This window comes from Pongo abelii, chromosome 4, assembly GCF_028885655.2.
Source record: "Pongo abelii isolate AG06213 chromosome 4, NHGRI_mPonAbe1-v2.0_pri, whole genome shotgun sequence".
Taxonomy (NCBI): Eukaryota; Metazoa; Chordata; class Mammalia; order Primates; family Hominidae; genus Pongo; species Pongo abelii.
This window is the reverse complement of record NC_071989.2, coordinates 36228806-36234805: the sequence shown is the minus strand read 5'-3', so window position 1 is coordinate 36234805 and position 6000 is coordinate 36228806. Positions and strand designations below refer to the sequence as shown.

The 6000-nt window shown below is 42.4% G+C and overlaps 1 protein-coding gene across 1 annotated transcript in view; it reads left to right on the top strand.

The window, feature by feature from the left end:
* The first annotated feature begins 1665 nt into the window (after positions 1-1665).
* UGT3A1 (UDP glycosyltransferase family 3 member A1) overlaps positions 1666-6000 on the top strand; it is a 50419-nt gene continuing 46084 nt past the window's right edge. The window contains 2 exon segments of the mRNA NM_001133868.1: positions 1666-1826; positions 4417-4518. The gene's annotated coding sequence lies outside the window, so the exon portion shown is untranslated.

The window sequence follows — 6000 nt, the reverse complement described above, 5'->3', positions numbered from 1 at the left end:
TTGTGGGCAACATATGGGGGAGGTGTGTAGCTTTCCATCTTGTAGCAATCTTATTTAGGAACCAAAAGGGAGATGCAGGTTTGTGTGACCCAGTTCCAAGCTTGACTTTTCCCTTTGGTCAAATGAGTTTTGGGTCCCCAAATTTAATTTCCTTTCGTAATAACATAAAATTCTTCTCCAAAGCAACAGTAACTACTTAATATCATCAAGTATTGTGCTCATTTTTCTCTCATACTCCTATAATTTTTTAGAATTGGTTTAAATCATACTATTTAATACGTTAACGCTTCTAATACCTGACCTTTCATATCTCTTTCCTTGTTTGTTTTCTCTTGGCAGCATTTCCCATGAATATATTATGTATTTCATTTCTTATTGTGTTTAGCATCTGTCTGTCCAGCAAACATATCTGGTGTAAAAATTAGCTGTCAGAATAACTGTTGAATAAATGAAGAGCTTGGAGCTTGATAGCAAGTCCTTTATTTTGCTAATGCATTATAAAAGGTATAAGAATAGATGGACTGGAGTCTTGTGAAGCCTGGTAAACCTTGCCCCCCCCCAACTTCTCTTTCCCCTTCTCCCTTTCGCTCAGCCAACCCAGTGTGTGTGAGTGGATGTGTGTGTATGTTTGTGCATTTGTCTGTCTGGCTCTCTCTCTTTCTCATTTCCTCCCTCTCCACAATGGACATGTCCAGGTGAGGGATGCACAAATGTAATGCTTTAAATAAAATGTAATGCTTTAAATTCAGACTAAAAATGTAATACCTGTAGACTGAAGGTAGGAAGAGTACAAGCAGAATTCAAGAGCCTATTGCAGCCAGTAGATATAATCCATTGAAGGATTTCTCTGCCTGTCTAGAATTGCACTGAAAGCCTTTCCTAAAGTCTTGGTTTGAGGATAGAGAGTACAAAGGTGACCATATCTGGTATAGTGATTCCTGTCCTTCCCAGGGTTGACCTTTCAAGGGGGCAGAATTACAACCTATTCTCAGTTTGTGCTTTGGGGAGATTATCAAAATATCCCCAGTTCTATTTTATGATACACATTCAGAATCATAGTCTCTGTGTTTGAATTTCAGTCTCCAGGTACAGACCCAGAGTGACTTCCAGAATTAGAACACTACTAGCTCCTCTTCATGAATGTTATCTTCTAAAGAGGCCCTCAGAGAGGGTAGATCAGTTTCCCTTAGGGATTCCCTCTCAGGGCCATCTTGAGCTTGGGACACCAGCTAGAGATTTTCAGCACGTTTCTGGGGAAAATGGGGGCATGGAGATGGCACTATGAGGTAATAGAGGCAGCTGGAAGGAAAGTAGAGTAACATAAGTTCAGACAGCTCCACGAAAGACGGGTGGTTTCCTTGGGGATGGAGCCTTCATTAACGTGATTTACTGAGGCCCCTGTCATTCCTGGCTCTTAGTAAGGATTTTCCAGATAGGACAGCTGTGATTACTCAGGCAGAGAAAAGTTACAGATCAGGTTACCAACCCCCTCCTACTGACTTCAGGTAGTTTGATAGGGTGAGGGCAGATTATCCCATGGAGCATGCACCCAGGGAGGAGGGGCAGAGGGAAAGAGAACGAACAGAAGGACAAGAGAATTGGCAGGATCCGTCTCCTACCTCTTCCTAGGCCCACAGCCAGTGCCTTTGGAGCACTGAGGCGCACAGAGTCCCTTAGCTCGGCGCAGGGCGCGCAGTCCAGGCTGAGATCCGCGGCTTTTGTGGAAGTGAGCATGGCTGGGCAGCGGGTGCTGCTTCTAGTGGCCTTCCTTCTTTCTGGGGTCCTGCTCTCAGAGGCTGCCAAAATCCTGACAATATCTACACTGGGTGAGTGCTTGGCCGGAGAATTCCCAGACAGGCGCGCCCCGGATCCCCGCACTGCCAGGGCTCCAGCGAACGGCGATTGATCAGTTATCCAGGCGATTTTCCAAGCTGGTCTTGCGGACCTGGCTGGAGGAGGGAGAAGCCCCTCTAGCCGTGAGGCAGAGAGGGGCCTCTATTGCTGAGGTGGGGAAGATAGTTTTTGAGAAAAGAGACTCTCCTCTCTCTTCTTGTTCAGGACGCGCTCCCCATCCCGCAGGACTGGGGCCAGAAATTTGAGACCAGGACCAGAGCTTGAGTTCCTGGGCTGCCTTCTCCAGAGCGCAGTGGGACTTTCAGAGGTTCACCCTAAGCTCCATGGGGCCGGGAGGTGGCACAGTAGCTTCCAGTAGAAACGGTGGTGAGCGTTTCCAGCCTCTTGGAGACCAGGGAAAGGCACTCCTGAGGGCAGCACTGCAAATGCTGTGAAGCTGCATCCGGAGCCAGGGTGGCGCAGGCAGGTATTTCATGGCTGCAAGGCCAGCGGAGTGTTTTCCTCCAGGGGAAACCTGGAGAACTCTCCAGGGCTGAGGAGAGAACCCAGGTCATTCGGATCTTTTGGAGCGTCCTTTCTTTTACCTGTGCCGCTGACCGTTTTTGAGGGATTCATGGGACTGTTAATTCTACATTTTGGGCCTCAGTTTTATTTTATTTTTATTTCAGAGGAAGTAGAAGATGAAAGATAATTATATATGAGCTCGATCCCAGGATCGATCTTCCCCGAGACTTTATTTCAATCCCTAGTGGGCACTAATGGATTCCTTTTAGATCACGGAGAATCAGGGCTCGTAGAGCTGGAAGGAACCACGGATCATCTAACTTAGTGCCCATTTTGATTTTCTGAGAGGGCAACTGAGGGACAGGGAAGTGAGATGCCTTTCTTAAGAGCACATGTGGCCTCCCTAATGTCCCATGAAGAATTGTTTAGGGTTTCTTACCCCAAGACCACGCTCACCACAACTTCTGCTCTGAAGCCCTTTTCACTAAGGATTTTCTTTTTTTCTTTCTTTCTTTTTTTTTTTGAAACAGAGTCTTGCTCTGTTGCCCAGGCTGAAGTGCAGTGGCGCCATCTCAACTCACTGCAAGCCCCGCCTCCCGGGTTCACGCCATTCTCCTGCCTCAGCCTCCCGAGTAGCTGGGACTACAGGCGCCCACCACCACACCTAGCTAATTTTTTTGTATTTTTTTAGTAGAGACGGGGTTTAACCGTGTTAGCTAGGATGGTCTCGATCTCCTGACCTCGTGATCCGCCCGCCTCAAATCACTAAGGAACTGTGTTAGTCCATTTGAAGCCTTTTCCCCGCTTTCTGAGTGTTAGTAGCAGTGAAGCAACAGAGCTTCTTAACTTCTTGGAAGTACACAGCCCTCCTTCCACAGACTTCAAGAGGGAGCTGGTGTCGTTTCTGAATCCAGATGCTGGAATCCTGGTCTTTGCCCCAGAAAGCCATTTGACTCCTTAAGACCCACTATGAATGGCTGTTTCTGTGAGGACCCCTTCTTCCTGAGTCCCTGTTCTTACATGGATTAAAATGTGAGCAAGACCGTTGCAGATTTTTACTTTATACATCCCTTGTTGCTTTAGACTATTCAAGTCTGGGTATAAGTAAACTGAGTCATTCAGAGAGCTGCGCACTATTTCTCTACTCCCCTTCCACCTCCATCCTCAAACTCTTGGCCTTTTTCCATTAATTTCTCTTCTGATCTTCCTTTTTCTGCTGCTGAGAACCTTAGCTTCCAGTGAAGGGTCTGTGTTGGAACATGCACTAAGAGAAGATATTAACGTGATAAAACTTTTACTTCTTTTGAGAACCAGGATTCTCTTTCCTTAGCATGGTAGGATTTTCCTAGAATCAGTGATTCCTTAGTTTCTGGTGCAACCAGGATCTATAGGTCCACCCCAAGGGCTCCACGGTTGTCCTCAGATATCTTAATTATAAGTTGTACATTGGCCCAAATTGAGTAATTTCCTGCCAAATACATTTTAATCACAAAGATTTGGGCTCTAAGTAGTAGCTTCTGTCCAATGGCAGTTTCTTAGACTCACCTTGTAACTTCTATATTTCTGTCTCCTACAGTAGCATACTTTTCCAGAAAAAGATGAAAGATAGCTCTGACTGATTGCCCATTAGGAACCACATACTAATGTACACACTACTGTGCTGTATTTTCTATCATTGCAGTTATATTTTGGAGACAATGTCTCTCTAAGGCCCCAATTAACATGCAGCACGTACCTTAAGATGAGCAACTTTTACAGGCGTAATCACAGAGAAGCTCATTACACTGACTTGGAGTCTTTGAGCCACAAGTGGAAATCTTTGATGGAGGATTGCCACAGGTCCCGAACATAGGACAGGAAGGCTTTGGGTGCCTGTGCCGGGCATTACCCAAAGTGAGATTGAGGAACAGGAAGCGCTAATCTCCATCTGCTCACTGTTCACCTTTCCTCTTCCCTATACTTTTTCTGCTGAATTTCCATTCCCTCTTGCCAACTCCCATATTGTCATCAGAAACTCTATTTTCATCTTTACAAAAAGACATTGTGCATTGTTTCTAGGTGGAAGCCATTACCTACTGTTGGACCGGGTGTCTCAGATTCTTCAAGAGCATGGTCATAATGTGACTATGCTTCATCAGAGTGGAAAGTTTTTAATCCCAGGTATTTTTTTAAAAAACTAATTTTTATATTCTTTTACTCTAAGCAAAAAGTGATAATATATTTTTTATACAGCTGTATAGTAAAAACTTCTTTGAATCTAGTCTTATTTTGGGATGAATAAACGTGTGTGTGGGTGTGTGTTCATGTTAAGTATTGGAATTCTTATTGGGTCTGTAAACTAAGACTTCACATAACATACTTCTGTATTTTACCACTTACCTGGGTGTCATTCTATTCTAGACAACTCTTCACACATTATTATTAATTATTTTGAGGAATACTACACAATAGTATGGCTTAAATTTTTTTTGAACGAAATGTTTAGCCATATTTCAGACTTTTATTATGTAAGTATAGAAGTTCTTCCTATCCCACAGGTTACTTTCTATTCTTGAGAGACTTGAAATTTATGAAAGATTTCCCAGGGAGCCTCTTAATTATGAACTAAGATGAGAATATATGATTAACATGACCTCATATGCTTGAAAAATTTGTAGCTATGCATAAGTTGTACATAATGATGTCAGAAGTTCTTAATTGATTCATTTCCTGTAAAGAATTGTAACTAAAATGAAACTCATCAATTCCTGTTTGACAGACAAGGAGACGGAGGTCCAGGGAACTGAAATAATTTCTTTAATGTCGAATGAAAAATTAATAACAGAGTTGGGCGAATCTGGGTCTTCAGGCTCTGGGTTTCTCAATCTGAGGGTTTCTGAAGCTTTGAACAACATCAAAAATTAACCATCTTGGGAGAAAAAGTCTGAGTCATTATAAAATTCTGAAGGTAAACCTCAGGCCTTGTTAATGTTTAGATAGTTTTAATGCACTTTTGATCACCTTCTAGATTGAGTTTTGGAATGTTCACTGAATATCTTTTTTATACATTTCCCTTTGTATCTGCCTTATAGTGTCTGATTTCTCAGCAGTAATATATGGTCATCTTATTTTGGTGGTTCCAATAGCTTTTGACAAACTGCTGAAAGCTATAGACCCACTACTTTAACAGATCATGCACACCAAAATCTACAAATGATTCTGTGGATTCATGAATCTGTTCAGTTTTATCTTTGGGTTCAAGTGTTGGGGTTCAAGTGTTCTAGAGTTTCTTTCAGTATTCCTCAATCTTTGGACATTTCTGAGTTTGAGATGAAATATTCTTCCTTCTATTTTACAGTAGTATTTGGGTAGAGCTCTGAAAGTAGGAAAAACAGTTGATTGGGTTGTTTTTGATAGTCTGATAGCCAAATCAGTGTATTGAAATACTTGTACATTTGTTAACTACATGTTTCCATCACTTCCTTGTTTAAAACTTTAATTAAAAAAATGACTTCAGGGATACTGAAGAAGTGTAGGTTTCTTGTGCTCACGTGTAATATTTTTCCAACTCATAACTGAAATCTCAAGTATAGGATAGCAGCCTAAAGGAGAACATAATTATTTGAGGTTCTGACTCTTTTTCCTTTTAAAAAAATTTATACA